The 17,001-nt window shown below is 39.2% G+C and overlaps 1 protein-coding gene across 6 annotated transcripts in view; it reads left to right on the top strand.

Annotated features, from left to right (window-relative positions):
• KIAA1958 (KIAA1958 ortholog) overlaps window positions 1-17,001 on the top strand; it is a 64,368-nt gene that overhangs the window by 18,387 nt on the left and 28,980 nt on the right. For 3 of the 6 annotated variants that reach the window (XM_087926518.1, XM_087926520.1, XM_087926519.1), the window contains one exon: window positions 8,753-8,856. The exons of 2 other annotated variants lie outside the window; for them this stretch is intronic. The gene's annotated coding sequence lies outside the window, so the exon portion shown is untranslated. Of the gene's footprint in view, window positions 1-6,870; window positions 7,841-8,752; window positions 8,857-17,001 lie in introns of those variants that run through there. One more of the 6 variants, XM_087926521.1, reaches the window with a different exon arrangement.

Genomic DNA, 17,001 nt, shown 5'->3' with positions numbered 1-17,001 from the left:
TATTCAAGTATTGGTCTAGCAAATGTTTTGTATGCTCTAGTTAGTAGTGTGATATTACTGGAGAAAAAGCTACGCAGGATTAGGTTAACAACTCTTAATGCCTTTTTGGCTATGTAGTTACAGTGGGCTCTAGCACTTAGATCATTAGAGATGAGTATTCCAAGGTCCTTGACATAGTTGGGGTCATTAACAAGGTCTTGATTATTCAGCTTGTATTTTATTTTCTGATTCTTTTTGCCGATATGTAAGACAGGGCATTTGTTTGTTGAGATTTGAAGTTGCCATTTGTTTGACCATTCCGACACATAGTCGAGGTCATTTTGAAGCTTTTTCTTCTTCCTTTTTAGAGCACGTAATTTGGGAAATGCTGCTGCTGGGGAGAGACTTTCTGACATACAATGACTGTACACACAAAAAAACGGTGATGTACTCCCTATTAATTAAAATGATACACAGTTTGACCTTTATTTGGGAAAAAAAGAGGATCGGTAGATGGGAATAAAAGGCACGTGTGTTTTTTATGTATCATGGAAGAAACATACATAAAAAAGCTTTTATCACCTGTGTTTTAATACTGGAATTGAGCTCATATAATGAAGTTCAACGTTGGGAGATTGATAGAAAAAGGCATTATACATAATTCAGCTATGGAATTCCCTGCCAGAAGATATAATAGCTTCAAATTTACAAAGCTTTAAAAGGAAATTAGATGAACTCTGGAAATATATACTGTTCCCCAGAATTTAAAGCAGTGTGTCTGAGTACTAATTGCTGGAAAGAACCGCAGACGAGAGTTACTGCCATCGTGTCTTATTAGTGAGACTCTGGTTTCTGTTGGAAATAATCTCAGGGAAGAAAGGAGTTGTAATCCAACACATCTCAGCAAGCCTCTTATGTCCATATAATGTATTGATTGCAAGATTTATATGCTAGTGTAACAGGCTTTATGTTTGAACAATTGAACTTACATTTTCAAACTGTTCTGAATTATCATTAACACAATACTCAACTAAGATGAGTGTTACCTTCTCATGTGGCATTTTATTCAAATATGGCTCTACTCTGTCCTTAATTACGCATTCAAGCCGTGAAAATGTACAGTAAATTCTGAAAGCTATTGCAGTAATATCATTTCCTCCACACTCATAATTGCACTGCACAGAGTTTTCATATGGTGGCAAAGCAGCATAAATCCTGTTATGATATATATTAATAATGAAATAGGCTTTGGATGGGATTTTCAGGAGATTTGAAACGATAAACACTGGGCTAATTTCCATATACAGTCGTCTGATCCAACCCCCTTGTTTACTGGAAGATATTTGAATAGATGGCATATTCTGTTGCTTTTACATTATCCAGACATCTGGGGGGAAAGGAAACTGAAAAGGTTCTTCCAGATAAACAGTCATCACATTTAATTGCATTACTCTTGAGAAATTTAATTCACTCTTCAGTTATGTTTGGGTAAATCAGTTGCATGCAGCTCGAGACACAATGTTATACCTGCTTTAGTCTCAAGTAAACAGTTGTAGAAATGCCTGTTTTCATAGATCGGTTATCTATTATTTATTGTATTGTTGTGTCTATGGTATCCCGTAACACTATGATCTGCATGCAACCAGATATTCTCTTATCTCGATGTCAGAAGCAGAAAAGATGTTAACAGGGAGTCCTCACAATCTTAATTGTGAGCAGCCGGCCAAAGCAGTATAGTTGTATAGTGAAACGTCACATGACTGTGCTGGACTTACAAAATAATTCTGCTTCAGTTGTTAACAGGCAAATACCTGTTGGTTGTTAATGCAACATTATATGACCATGGCTTTCCAACTGATGTTGCTTGTTGGAAGCCAGTTGTGACTGATCACATGACTGTCGGATTCCGTGGCCGTCATAAAGGCATATCGGTTTTGAAGCACCCAAATCATGATTCGGTGACTGCGGAGATGCTGTGATGGCCGCAAGTTCGAGGACTGGTCATAAGCCTACATTTTTTAACACTGTTGCAGCTTTGAATTGCTGGTGAGGAAGGCAATAGGTAAGTGAGGACTACCTGTTTTGTAAATTGTATTACTAGGCCTGTGCAACCTGTTGAGGAGAAAAGACCATATTGATAAATTAATTTTTTTGTGGGCCGCAATTATGAGAAGTGCCCGTCCACTTGTTCTATGGATATTGGAGTGATGGAAGCAGTGGCAATGCTGTCTCTAAATTTACTACTTTTTTTTTTAAAAAAAGGGGTGGTTATACAAGGCGGCTTGGAAGTCCATATGTTGTGTTGATCTGTTGTATACAAAAGCAGAATTTAAGCTCCTATTGCTTTATTCTATTTCTTAAACCTGAATGGATTATTTTGGATACAATTAAACTTCTCAGTCAATCCATCAAAATTTATTAAGTGCTGGCTGGGGAATTCTTAGAGTTGAAGTTGACAAGTTTTAAATTGCCAAGATTGGACATACCTGGTCTAATATCAAACAAAAGAAAAAGGGCAGTAATTCAATAATTATAAAAAGGAATCTAAAAAAATATGGGAAAATTCTAAATCATTTAATGATCAACGCTAATATCAGGGAGGAACCAGAAAACTTCTAGTAGCTATAATTTTTATTATTAATAATAAAAATCTTTGTAACCTCCTTAGAGGTTTCTGAAGAGGGATTATCCAGAAGAACTGTAATAGCTTCCTGGTCAAAATGACAATTAGGAGTGAACAGTAAGTAGAAGTATCATATTTGATTGCCATTGTGTATACAGTGGACATTAATAGAGGTGAGACACACCTCCAAGTCTGAAAAAAAAAATTAACTAGTATGTTTTAATTGGGAAAAAAGAAGTAAAATTAGCTTTTTTTGCCAAGGACAAAAAAATAAACAGCATTTGGGAAATCTATACCTGTATGCTGAGAAATAAATTCCCCTAGATTTGTTCCCAAAGTGCACTTGAATGCTTAAAATGGAAAATTAGTCTGTTGTAGAAACACAAAAAATAAATTACTGTAGTTAACAGCAAGATTAATTTTAGCTCAAAGCTAAAAGATTTGGAAGATTAAGTTTAGCTCAAAGCAGACCAAGTCACATACTAGACTAAAAAAAACCACCCCATTCAGCCATTTTTTGATGGAAACACTTGTTACTAAGATATTCTCAAGAACAAAAAACTGGGAGGTTTTGATTCAGTTAACGTAGCCAGAAATATTGCTAAGGAGATTTTACTCTGTGACTGATAAAGACAGGTGTTCCAGAAGCAGAGCTACTGAACCTGCAGCCTTAATTTTCTTGTAGACTATTTAAAAGGAGGAAATATTCATATTATACATTCATCTTATTGTTAACATTCAAGGTACGATCTGTAGATAACTGCATAATTATTGGAAACTTGCAAAACCTGTCTGACTGAAAGAAAACTGGAATGAGAGAAGTGAATGCAGCAGGGGTGGGCTTCAAAATTTTTAGCAAAGTGTCTGCCCAGTTGCTGGGTGGGTGTGGCCATGGTGGGTGTGGCTTAGTTGGCCTCCTGCACCACAGCGGGGGGGATTCAAATTTTTTAACAACTGGTTCTGTGGGCATGGCTTAGTTGGTGGGTGTGGCTTGGTCATATTATTGGCTGGGTGTGGTCAACTCAATATCACTCACATCGAGGCACGCATCGCCTTGCCTGGCCTCTCATGACTGTGGGGATGCTGCAACAGTCGTAAGTGTGAAAAATGGTCATGAGTCACTTTTTTCAGTGCCATTGTAACTTTGGTCACTCCACACAAGCAAAGTACCAGCAAAGAAGGGGAAAAAAACTCCAGAGAGGTTCCTGAGACAGGAAATCTAGTCCTGCCAAGAATGTAATAAGGGTTAACGAAGATGCAGTTTCTCTAAGCAACACCAGAATGTTTCCTTCCTGCCTTCCTTACAGGATTAGGCCGGTAATTTCTTCTAACAACCGGTTCTCCGAACTGCTTAGAATGTTAACAACTGGTTCTAGAGAATAGGTGCGAACCGGTAGAATCCCACCCCTGCTCCCCAGGCTCTGGAGGCTTTCCTCATGTCTCCGAGAGGGTGAAAACAGCTTCCCCAGGCTCCAGAGTTTCTCTGGAAGCTGGAAATGGGGCAATTTCTGGCCTTCCTGAACTTCTGGGAGGTCCATTTTTCTCCCTCCCCAAGCCTCCATGTGTGCCCTGCACTTACCTGCATCCAAAATGGGCCTCATGGGGACTCCTGGGAGGGGAGGGGGGCAGCGAGGAGTGGGATTTGGGGGTTCTCTGAACTGCACAGAATCTTAGCTAGGGGCTCTCCTGGACCCCTGCAAACCCCCAGCAGCCCACCCCTTAAATGCAGTGAATGCAGTTTCTTTGAAAGCAGTGCCAATCTCAAGATAGTTTTCAAGTATTTAATTTAGCCAGACTTATATAAAACTGTTATTTTGGTCAACTGTTTTGCATTCCCTTAATATAATATACATACCCATACTAAATACAGTTGCAGAAGCAATCTGTGTGGTTAAATTACCATTCTGTTCAGCTTCTACAAGCGGACTAATTGCCAAGTAAGATTTTTCTACCAGTGAGTGATGACATCTCTTGTGAGTATGTTCCCCCCACCCCCCCACACACACTATTTTTGACTTTTTGTTCAGTTTCATAGAAATTAAAAGCATGTATTTGAATTTCAGTTTTAGTTTTCACCCCCAAGTACTGGAGTATAGAGACATCACCTTGGTGACTTTGTTTAGTCAAAGTTACAGTTTTCCCAGTAGTAATGTGTGGGCTGTGAGAGAGTAGCACGGTGGCCCATTGGTGAAGACACTGGTTTCCCCCTCGGAAGATCGAAAGTTTAATCCTCAGCAACAGCAGATGTTTCTCTATCAGGGCATAAACAGGCAATATCTGCTGTGAACTCCACGTAGACATCAGGAAAGGCATTTGGCCAATAAATGCTCAGTTCCATTCAGTTGCCTTGATCCTATCCCGAATAAAAGGATTAAAGGGTCATAAAAAGAAAAGAAATGTATATCTGTGAGAGTTGAACCATAAGGAACACTGAGCATCGAAGAAATGATGCCTTCAGATTGTGATGTTGGAAAAGACACTTGACAGTTTCTTGGGTGGCAAGGAGAAAAAAATCAGTCAGCCCTAAAGGAAATCAACTCTGATTGTTCTTTGGAAGGAGAGATACTGAACTTGAAGCTCAAATACTTTGGCCAACAAATGAGAAAAAAGGACTCTTTAGAAAAGCTCCTGATGTTGGAAAACTACAAAGCAAAAGGAGAATGGGATGGCAAAGAATGAGATGGTTTGATAGTTTCATCAACACAATGGACATGAATAAGGGCAAACTCTGTCAGATGGAGTAGAACAAGTAGGCTTGGCAATCTGTGGTCCATGAGGTCACGAAGTCAGACACAATTTAGTGACTGACCAACAACTGAAGTCTGGTCTATGGCTTGCCATGTTAAAGCTAACTATGTTCCTTAGCCTGAAAAAATTATATACTCCAGTCTTGATATGCAAAGACAGAATTCCCCAACCTTTCCAAGTTGATGGCCCAGAGCAAGGGGGGGCGGGAGAAGGGAAAGGGGATGGTTTTGTGGGAGAGGCAGACATGTGTACATGCATGTGTGCATGTATGAGTGGAGCCGCAAGGTCCTGTGACACTCATCCGAATGTGGCCCTGAGAGCCCGCGATGCTTGTGGAAGTGGGGATGTGCATGCACGTGTGCACCAGCCAGCCACTCACACAGTCCTGTTTTGAATAGGCTGCAGACTGATAGTTTGCCCTGGCCCACAGGTTGGGGGGACCTCCGTGCTAAGAGATATGAACAAAAGAATATTAATGAAGACCGTGTTGTTATTCTTGGGGCTTCATCAGTATGAATTGAGTGTTTTGCTGCTTCTAGATTGCGAAGAGTCAAATTTCTAATTTGATTCATTACTATCATTAAAATCTTTAATGACCTCTGTTGTCTTTTATCAGGTTCAACTCATATATGAGTTGTTCATTTGGATGGAGCTTGTTCATTTGGATGGAGTCACCTGGTTGAAATTACAGACACTCTGATAATGTTTCATTTAGATAATTATAATCATGTTTGTAGTGCTGCTTTAATATCAGTTTGGTATTAATTCAAACTATGGACAACAGATTACAAATGTTGGCTCCCTATGTGTAATTGAGCCCCGCTTAAAATGTTGGTTTTTAATCTTAAAAGTCCTAAATTGCTTAGTACTAGTTTATCTGGAAAGTTGTCTATATTTCTATTTATTTATTTATTGCATTTGCTGCCTGATTCGATAAAAAAAAAAGTTCTCTGGAAGTTTTAGCATAAAAATAGCAAAATACATAAAAACCAATAAAAAAGAACTAGAGTATAATAGGCCAATTCATATCTATCTATCTGAACATTATGGGCATTTTTCCAGAGGGCCCACCTCATAATTATTATTCAATGAAATTACAGGGGGGGGGGATGTTCATTAATTGTACTCTGTCTTGGAACAGCCTACTCACTCAGCAAGATATGTCACATGAGATCATTGGGCAGCAGGAAACATTCACCCAGACTTTTAAAATAAATTACATAATTAACTTGTGATCTCTCAGTTTTCAAATTATTCTGCGGTTGCTGTGAGTTTTTATTTTTGTTGCATTAATCTTGTTTTTGATTCCGCACAGCCTTTTGTTTTAAATTGGTTTTATGTTTACTTATTGTAATCTTTCCACAAAGTTTCATCTTACATGGTGCTATGCAAATGTCATAAATATTTAAAATAAATAACGTTTAGGCAATCTTTTCTTTTTTTCCCCTTTTGTAAATATTTTTTCTTCAAATTAAAAATGCTAGTGATAAGAATGGTAACTTTAAGAATTAGTAATTGTGCTTTCAACTTTGAGTGTAAACCTTCCAACAAGGATTAGATGAACACTGAGAATCTTTTGAGCTAAAGAAAGGAATAAAAAATATGTTAAATAAATAAATACTGCATTATCTCAAAGCACTTTTTAACTGTTACTGAATAAACCATTGGATTGGTTCATACAATACACCGTCATAAATCATGGCTTACAAATTACGTTGGTTATGTTTATACAATGTCCTAAACTAAAAATAAACTACATTGTGATTAATATGATATATGATCTTAGCAGTAGCTGTGTTTGTACAATACTCTTAGTTAAATGCCATCAAGTAGAACTTGTCTGGTGATGACTGCATGGGTAAATGCTTGACAGCTTGACATATCCCAAACAACAACCCTAGCTCTTCTTTGAATTCATCATCCATCTCATCCATTGTCACCTGCTAATTTTCTTTCCTTAGCTTTGCCAAACATCGTTTTTCTTTTCCAGTCTCTCAACTCTTCATATCACGTGCCTGAAGGATTGTGCTTGACTGATCACCACCTCAAGGAAACAGTCAGTTCTTTTAATCCAGGACTGATTAATTGGGTTCTTGAAGTCCATGACCTTTTAGTGACCGTCTCCAAATCTGTAATTTGAAGGAGCCTATCTTGTTCAACTTGTTCTTTTCAAATATTTGGATTTTAGAGTCATTACTTTCCATATTGTTATAGAAATATCTCCTATTTTAAAATGAACTTGTTTAAGTTTGTCATAGATTTCATCCCTAGGATTATTATTATTTTTGCTCATGTAGTATTATTTTCCTGTTTAGCTATTCTTGAGCTCAAAGGAGGAAACCACCTTCAGTTTTTCACTTTCGGGTGTAAATTTCTTATGCATATTATTTAATTCTGTCTTCGTTTTTATTCTGATGTTCTTTTCTTTCTACTTTACCCAATAACCAACCTACAACAACATATTTATGTAAAGCATTCCATAATTCAAAGGTATTTACTTTGTCATGTACTATGTAATATTTTTCTTCATCGTATTCATATACTTCTTAATGATCTAAAATGGGGGGAGGACGGAAATGGTCTACACACCCAACATAAAATCACAACATCCCCAAATCTGCTTGTTATTGTTACCTTACTATGCTTGCAACCATCTTTTTTTAACTATATGTACTACAGAATGACTTTTGGGTTTTAAATTAGTGTATTTCACTGGTTAAGATAAAAATTTACCGTAGCTAAACAAAAATGGCAGATCTTTTCCAAAAACAATAGCAAAATAAAGAACAATACATGAATTAAAATAGTGTGAATAGACCTATAGACAATGTATTAAAATTGAAGGTGTTAAAGTTTGTTGGAGGCAAGCAATAGCCTGAGAAAATTCTAAAAATCAGAGGCTATAAATGTTCTTGGTTTCCTAATTGTGCAAGCAAGAATTGCTATCAGTGGGTAATAATGTCTGAATTAGCATCTCTAGGGATACTTATTACTGATTAAGGCACCAGCTAAAAACCAGGAAAATAAGTTCTAGGCCTCCCCTAGGCAGGAAAGCTGTTGGAAGACTTTGGGCCACTCACACTCACTCTCACTGGTTGTTTTTGTTGAGAAAATAAAAAAAATAAGGAACATTGGGTGTATTTTCCGCCTTTACTTATTTATAAAAAATATTAAAGGCAGAGTTAAAAATCCTTTTCTGATTTTGTATAACAAGTAGAAACTGTTTTACCAAGCAATGCAACAAACAACACCTTTTGGCCTATGTATTCGTCCTTTGTTGTTTGTATGGAAATACTGATACCCTTTTATGATATCAAAAATAGATTTTACACAACCAATAGATGTACGTGGGATTAATAATTTTACAGCATTTCTTTTATTCCTCTTTCCCCCCCTCTTCAGATAGATAAATGGCTGGCCTTGTGGGTAAAACTCTTGCTTACACCTGAATACGTCCAAATTCAGACCCTCAATCGACTTTAGCTTTTCTGCCTGCCTATATTTTGGTAAGTTTTTTCTTTGTGCATGTTTGTAACTTCACAGTACACTGTACATGTTTAAAATAATGTTCACCTTTAAACATTTAACATTTTATTTTCTTTCCTGGTACTGCACTTGACTGGCTAGGTCAGGAGCATCAAACTCACAATGATACGTTGTCATGTGACTTATCACAACTTTTTTCCCCTCTGCTAAAACGGGGGTGGGCATGGTCAGCATGTGATGCATCTGGCCCTCGGGCTGTGAGACACCCGTAGTCGAGGTGCACAGTTTGAACTAGGACAATTATTATTGTGATTAGCGTGGTAGTGGTAATATTAAAGGAATGGGCAAGCCATAGGTAGTTCATACTTACTTCCCCTTCTCCTAATGTTTAGTGATACAAAGCTTTAGCTGTGAAAAAGTTAAATTACTGTATACATGCCACTATCTACTACTCATAGTTTCACAACTGAAAACGTTAGAAAATAAATACCATGCCATCTGAATCTAGAGCAAATTGATAGAATTATGATAATGGTTTTGGGTCATACAGAAGATAATGTGAACTATTGCTTTTCATATTTTAATGTGAGGGATAATTTGGCCAAAAACCTGGATATAGCCATGGATAACTGCACACAGGTTCAGTATCTGGCAGAACTTAGGATACATGGCCTGAACTGCAGTGGAGCTCTTCTGGGGATAAGGGCAGTCAGAAGACACGGCTTCTGTTAGTTTTGATCAATCTAGTAGTTTCATGTTTTTATCAGTTTGTCTAAGGGATGTTGGTATGTTCAGAGAGTCCTCAACTTACAGTTGATTTAGTGATTGTTCAAAATTACAATGGCACTGAAAAAAAGTGATATATGACCATTTTTTCACAGCTGTGATCTTTGCAGGATCCCTCTGGTCACATGATAAAAATTCAGATGTTTGGCAACTGGTTCATATTTATGATCGTTGCTGTGCCCTGGAATCATGTGATCATCTTTTGCAACCTACTGGCAAGCAGGAAGAATCCAGATTCACTTAAAAACTACCTTAACAACTGCAGTGATTCACTTAACAACTGTGCCAAAAAGGTCATAAAATGGGGCAAAGCTGCCTTAACAAATATCCCCCTTAACCACAGAGATTTTGACCTCAATTGTGGTTATAAGTCAAGGACTATCTGTACCAAAGATCTTTACCTGAAGAGAATTTTAAGGTTTGATCATTATATATTTTCCTTTGTTAAATCCTGAGAATAAAAATAGTCATAGGCTAGGATAGAATTACTTGGAGAAATTCCTAAAGTACTGAAATTTTAATTTTAACATAAATATGAACCAGTTGCCAAGCATCTAAAATACTAGGTAAACCATTGTGATATCTTTGGGAAGAGTAAGATAAAAATGGAGGCATTCATAAAAGAAATCCAGTTGAGTTTCTGCACAATTGTCATGAATATTTATGGTTTGTCTACTTTGCTTCTTTTGCTGATGAAGAATAGTTCAGTAATATCAGTCATTCCATCTGAAATACACTGCTCAAAAAAATAAAGGGAACACTTAAACAACACAATGTAACTCCAAGTCAATCACACTTCTGTGAAATGGCAATCTGTGACTTCAAAGCAAGAAGCAGGGTAAAAAAACCCCCCCCCCCCCAAACCCAACCCAGTCCTTGTGAAATTAAACTGTTTTAAAAGGTTACAATTTCACATGCTGTTATGGATTTACAACAAGGGGAAACAAGCAGACATACCCAATGAAGGATGGTATGAGGCTAGACCGTCCCCAGTCGCTTTTGGGGTTGGTCATTTGGGGGGGGGGGCTCCCCCCCCCCCCCCCCTAGTGGTAGCAGACAGCCCACACAAGGGGGTGTAGCCATCCTGGGCATAATGCGAAAGGGCAGAAGGTTGCTGTGGCTTGGAGGCTCACAGGAGGGGGGGGGAGGGGGAGGAAAACACCACGCCCACCCACCAGAGGGGCGGCGCAAAGACTCCAACCACAAGGGCCAACAAGAGAGATCCACAGGCAGGTGGGCTTACAGCCCCAACCGATAGGACGTTTGGCATTTGCCAGATAACACCAAGATTGGCAAATTCGCCACTGGTGCCCTGTGCTCTTCACAGATGAAAGCAGGTTCATACTGAGCACATGAGACAGACGTGACAGGGTCTGGAGACGCCGTGGAGAACGTTCTGCTGCCTGCAACATCCCCCAGCATGGCCGGTTTGGCAGTGGGTCAGTAATGGTGTGAGGTGGCATTTCTTTAGGGGGCTGCACAGCCCTCCATGTGCTCATCAGAGGTAGCCTGACTGCCATTAGATACCGAGATGAGATCCTCAGACCCCTTGTGAGACCATATGCTGTTGCGGTTGGCCCTGGATTCCTCCTAATGCGAGACTATGCTAGACCTCATGTGGCTGGAGTGTGTCAGCGGTTCCTGCAAGACGAAGATATTGATGCTATGGACTGGCCCACCCGTTCCCCAGACCTGAATCCAACTGAGCACATCTGGGACATCATGTCTCACTCCATCCACCAATGCCACATTGCACCACAGACTGTCCAGGAGTTGGGGGATGCTTTAGTCCAGGTGTGGGAGGAGATCCCTCAGGAGACCATCCGCCACCTCATCAGGAGCATGCCCAGGTATTGTAGGGAGGTCATGCAGGCATGTGGAGGCCACACACACTACTGGGCCTCATTTTGACTTGTTTTAAGGACATTATATCAAAGTTGGATCAGCCTGTAGGTTTTTTCCACTTTAATTTTGAGTGTAACTCCAAATCCAGACCTCCATGGGTTGCTATATTTGATTTCCATTGATAATTTTTGTGTGATTTTGTTGTCAGCACATTCAACTATGTAATGAACAAAGTATTTAATAAGAATATTTCATTCATTCAGATCTAGGATGTCTTATTTTTGTGTTCCCTTTATTTTTTTGAGCAGTGTATATTTTTGCCCACTGCATTTCTCATGAAAAGAGTATGCAACTAATTTTTAATCACATTAGATACAATTTTATATGGTTTTTAATGTACTAATATTGTGATATCATAGTGCTTTTCATTACTTTAAGTATGTCAGTGTATTCTTCCTGACGTAATGGCCAATGTATATGAAGCCAGAATGAATTTAATCCTGAAAGGTTCAACAATAATGAACCCCTGCAGTCTAAAGTTACAAGTTTTAGTTATTGTTTCTAATTAGATATAAATGTTTAAGTTATAGATAATCTTTGATTTATAACCGGTCGCTTAGTGACTGTTTGAATTTAGCACAGACCTCCCTTGGAGTTATTTGCAAAATGGTTTTGAAGTTACAACAGCACGTGGGGCAAGTTACAATGCTCCACATGCTCCATGACCACATGTTAGACACTTGGCTACCGGCCCGCGTTTACAGCTCTTTGTAGTGTCTCACAATCAGGTGACTACATTTTATTATAGGTTTGCTGAAAAACAACATTTATTTTCAATTATCCACAAAACTGGCCCATAGTGAACCGTTGTTCCCAATGGTGGGATTCAATTTTTTTTTACTACCGGTTCTGTGGGTGTGGCTTGGTGGGTGTGGCAGGGGAAGGATACTGCAAAATCTCCAGTCAGAGGTGGTATTTGCTGGTTCTCCAAACTACTCAAAATTTTCGCTACCGGTTCTCCAGAACCGATCAGAAACTGCTGAATACCACCTCTGTTGTTCCCCTCAAAAACCTCAACGTTTGGTTAATGAGTGCCTCAAAAAAGATAACATTGGATCAGTAATGTGGGTGACCTGATTTACTATCCTCACAACTTATGTCGGTGTTGGCCTGGTTCCATTAGAGTTGTAAGTCAAAGGCTACCTGTGCCAACTGCTTTCTGTGAGTATTCCAGGCTTAAAAATGTATCTGCTGGTTAGTCCTAGTGTAACCTAATTTTGTATCTGTATAAATGGACTGGAAGGAGTGTTGTTTTGTATGCTACCTGCACCCCGCAGATGGGGCTTCACTTGTTTGCATGGCCAGGTTTCTGGCATGCCACAGACCAGTGCCAGTCCATGGACCAGGGGTTGGGGACCCCTGATATAAGGGGTGGGCTTCAAATTTTTAAGAAGGGGTTGTCTGCCCTAATGACTGGCTGGCTGGGTGTGGCTGGGTGGTCATGTGACTGGGTAGGTGTGGCTAACTCGACATTGCTTCTTTGCCCTAATTACCTAAAAAAAAGGTATATACCTTTTATATACCTTTACGGTTATTATTTTGTGCATGTAATACTTAAATAAAAGGCTGGATAAAACCAGGCTTAATAGCAGTGACTGTGAGAGGGATCTTGGGAGTCTGTGGAGTTTCTGGTGAGTTACATGGTTCTTATTATTTGGGAATTAATCCTCTCAGAGGCTAGCGGCTATGTTATCTGTTTTTCTCAATGGGTCTCCCTTGCAAGCGCTGAGTGGATTGTTTATGTAGCTTGCAACACTTTTACAAGGTGTGAAATGCTCTTGGCTGAACACCCAGAAGTTCAGTTAAGCCTATTAAGAGCTTTCCCTTGCTGCTTGTCTTTCTGAGATTATTGGGGGTTCTACGAGCCCCGCAGAGTGTTAGCTAGGGGCTCTCCTGAGCTGCTGCAAGCTGCCAGCAGCTCACCCTTGTATACGGCACTCTATGATGTGGTGTTGGTATGTCCTTTTGAGGCACTACAACTGATGAAGAGACCTTGTGCTGCTACAAGCAGTTGCCTTTGTGCTTGATTCAAGAAATTATTCAGTCCATTTAAATCATAGGACTGGATCCTAGCAGTTAAAAGAATTCAATTCTTTTTTTTCCCCAAATCAGCCATTAGCTCACACATTTATTTTACTGTGAGATTGTTAATATGCACCAACAGTGGATCTGACTGAGTACGTGGGAGATGGAAGATGTTCCTAGCAGAGAATTATAAAACATCTGTATTTTTATCTATCCACGGTCCAGCACTGAACTAATACACTTTCAGGGAAAATATGTTTTGTGTTGCCCCAGATAGCGGAAGGCGTTTAATCATCCAATCTGTTTGCAGTCTGTTCAGCACCTGTTCTACAGGCAGACATAGCTGAAGTATGCCATTTCATACTTGGCAAAACAGCCTTCTTCTCCTGAACATTTGCCAGCTGTAGCAAAATAATGGTAGAAAAAAATGTGGCACTGTGCTAAGGATAAAGCAAATGAAAACTCCAGGCCTTAATTAAAATCAAGAAAGGAAACATTGTTCACTGTATATTTGATTTAACTGCTGGGGAATCTATATTCTTAAAGAATTTCTTAGTAAGAGTCCTAGAAATAGAAAGTTTCTTTCTGAGAACGCATTTAACGCAACTTAAAACACTGATCTGCAATGAGGCTTGGGTGGTACAGGTAGTCTTAGACTTACAAAAGTTCATTTAGTGACCGTTCAAAGTTACAACGGCAGTGAAAAAAGTGACTTATGACTGTTTTTCACACTTATGACTGTTTTTCACACTTATGACTGTTTTTCACACTTCTGACTGTTTTTCACACTTATGACTATTTTGGCATCCCCATGGTCACATGATCAACTATCCATGGCAACTGACTCATATTTATGACAGTTGGAATGTCCCAGGGTCATGTGATCAGCTTTTGTGACCTTCTGACAAGCAAAGTCAATGGGGAAGCCAGATTCACTTAACAACCATGCTATTAACTGAACAACTGCAGTGATTCACTTAATAACCGTGGCAAGAAAGGTCGTAAAATGGGGCAAAATTCAGTTAACAAATGTTTCCCTTAGCAACAGATATTTTGGGCTCAACTATGACCATAAGCCGAGGAGTACCTGTATAAATAGAAACAAAGCAGACATAGGTAAAGCAAATAGTTCTTACTCTGTATACAATAGTCAATGTAGATGAACTGGAAGAGGAATGAATTTTCACAAAAGCAGAGTAGATTAAATAATATGTAGCCAGGAGTCTGGCAAATGGAAAAGGGGAGGGGAGCTTCAAAAGAGACTCTTTCGGCAAGCTAATAGTGATAGATGTCTGAAGCTGCATTATAATAAATCTGATTATTAGTCCATCTAGCTCAATATATGAATAATGACTGGTAGAAATAGCTCTTAGGAGTTTTTCATGAGGAGATACAAGAGATCAATCCCACAGACTTGTGATAATGGACTATGACATTCCTACAAACCAAAGTGATTATCTTTTTGTTTAATGAGCTTATCTTATTATGATGGGTGTATGTGAAAAAAGCTTTGTCTATACTTAAGATTCCTGTGGAGGTCGCAGGGTTCATTCTACAGCCATCTGGCAAATTTCTTTCAGCTGAAGTTGGATGGTTCAGTCTTTGGGAAATGTTTTATAGATCTATTTTTGCTAACAATAAGTTAAAACAATCTAAAGCAGACATACTGGTGTTTTTTTTTTCCTGATCCTCTTTAACATCTAAATGAAACTACTAGACAAAGTCATCTGGCAGGATGGGTTTAAATATCCCGAGTATACTGATGATATTTAGATATTCATTTCTCCCTGAGGCTGCCCTAGTGATGCCATCCAGGTGTGTCTTGAGGCCATGTGGGTCTGGGTAGGGCTTAGCTCTGAAAAGACTCAGTAGTTCTGGGTTTTGGGGCCCCACACCAGGCTAGGCATAAGCATGACATGTACCAATTCATTTAGAGTTCAGTTCTTTATTTGTTTACCCATAGCAGACAAAATCTTGCCAGGATAAACCCTTATTATTCCCAGCCTCACAAATATACTCTGGGAGATTCTAGGGAAAGGCTGTTCTTGCTCTTTTCTTCTGTCTCCTATCCCAATCCGGGTTCGTGTCCCTTCTCTTTTCTGGAATTTGCACCCTCCTCCCTGAGAACCTGCCTTTTCACTGTAGTCCACCACCCCAGCTCTCCTTCCATAGGCACCATCTCTTACATCCCCTGAATCTAGTGGTTGTTAACACTGGATGAAGTAACTCTCTCTCAGGCACTATTGTTGTGTTATCTTGAAGTCTTTCTGTACTCATGGCTCAAGAAGCAGGTGGAAGCCATAGCCAGGAAGACCTTTGCACAATTAAATCTTGTACAATAGTTGCATTCATTCCAGTATCATGAGAAACTGCTTACACTCCTCATGCCTCACCTCCTGACCAAACTATTGCTAATGTGCAATATGCCTGCTCAGCAGAGCATTTAGAAGCTTTATTTGATCCAGAAAATAATAGCATGTGCACTATTGGATGCTTTACGGCAGAGGTGGGGAACTCTACCTCCTTTATGACTTGTGGACTTCAGCTCCCAAATTTCTGATCCAGTATGGCTGGATCAGGAATTCTGGAAGTTGAAGTCCCCCGGTCATAAAAGGGCCATAGTTCCCAAGCCTTGCTTTACTGTATGACCACATGATATTGCTGTTATGTGAATTGAACTGGCTCTTGGTAGGTTCTAGATGAAATTCAAGGTACCGATTCTCATTTTTAAAGCCCTACAAACCATGGGTTTGGTTATTTGTGCAGTAGGTCATCTTTCACCAATGGTTTCTGAATGTCACATCCTATTAGATGGAGTAAATAGGCCCTTGACTCTATTGGCCCTATGGAAAATGCCTTATCTGTCATGACATTTGTCTTGTGGAATAGCCTTTCCCTGAGATACAGGCAGCCCTTGCCATTTTGGTTTTCCAGAAGGCCATGAAGACCTGGTTATTCCTGCATGCTTTGGGGTCAGTATATTAATGGGGCTCTGACATGGATGTGGATGTGTTTGACTGGTTGCTATTTTGATTTGGTTGTAAGTTTTCTTTTAGTTGTTGGTGAATTAAGTTATTTTCTTTGTTCACCAGAGTTAGTTTGATAGATGGGCAACCAATTTGTTTAATAATAATATATTTATTTGGTCACCTGATATGGTAGGGATTCATTCTTAGCAATAGCCCATATATTACTGGGTTTATTTGGGACCTGACTGGGAAAATATTTAATAGTGTGCTACTGGACTTATTTTTTTAAAGCCCAGAGAACATTGGGAACTCTAGAAAGAAAAATAATAACCAGAATCATAAAAAAAAGTTCTGCTAGGCTTTGAACTAGTAAACTTTTGGTTTTTAAGGCAAGAGGTATAACCTTTTTGCTGTTACATCTGCCATGAAAATAGCTCTGAAATAGTAAACACTGATTCAGTTGAAAGGGCATTTCTATTT

This window comes from Pseudonaja textilis, chromosome 2 (genome assembly GCF_049901715.1).
Source record: "Pseudonaja textilis isolate UNSWEBS1 chromosome 2, rPseTex1.2, whole genome shotgun sequence".
Lineage (NCBI taxonomy): Eukaryota > Metazoa > Chordata > Lepidosauria > Squamata > Elapidae > Pseudonaja > Pseudonaja textilis.
The sequence above is the reverse complement of the archived record's forward strand: the minus strand, read 5'-3'. Positions and strand labels throughout refer to the sequence as shown.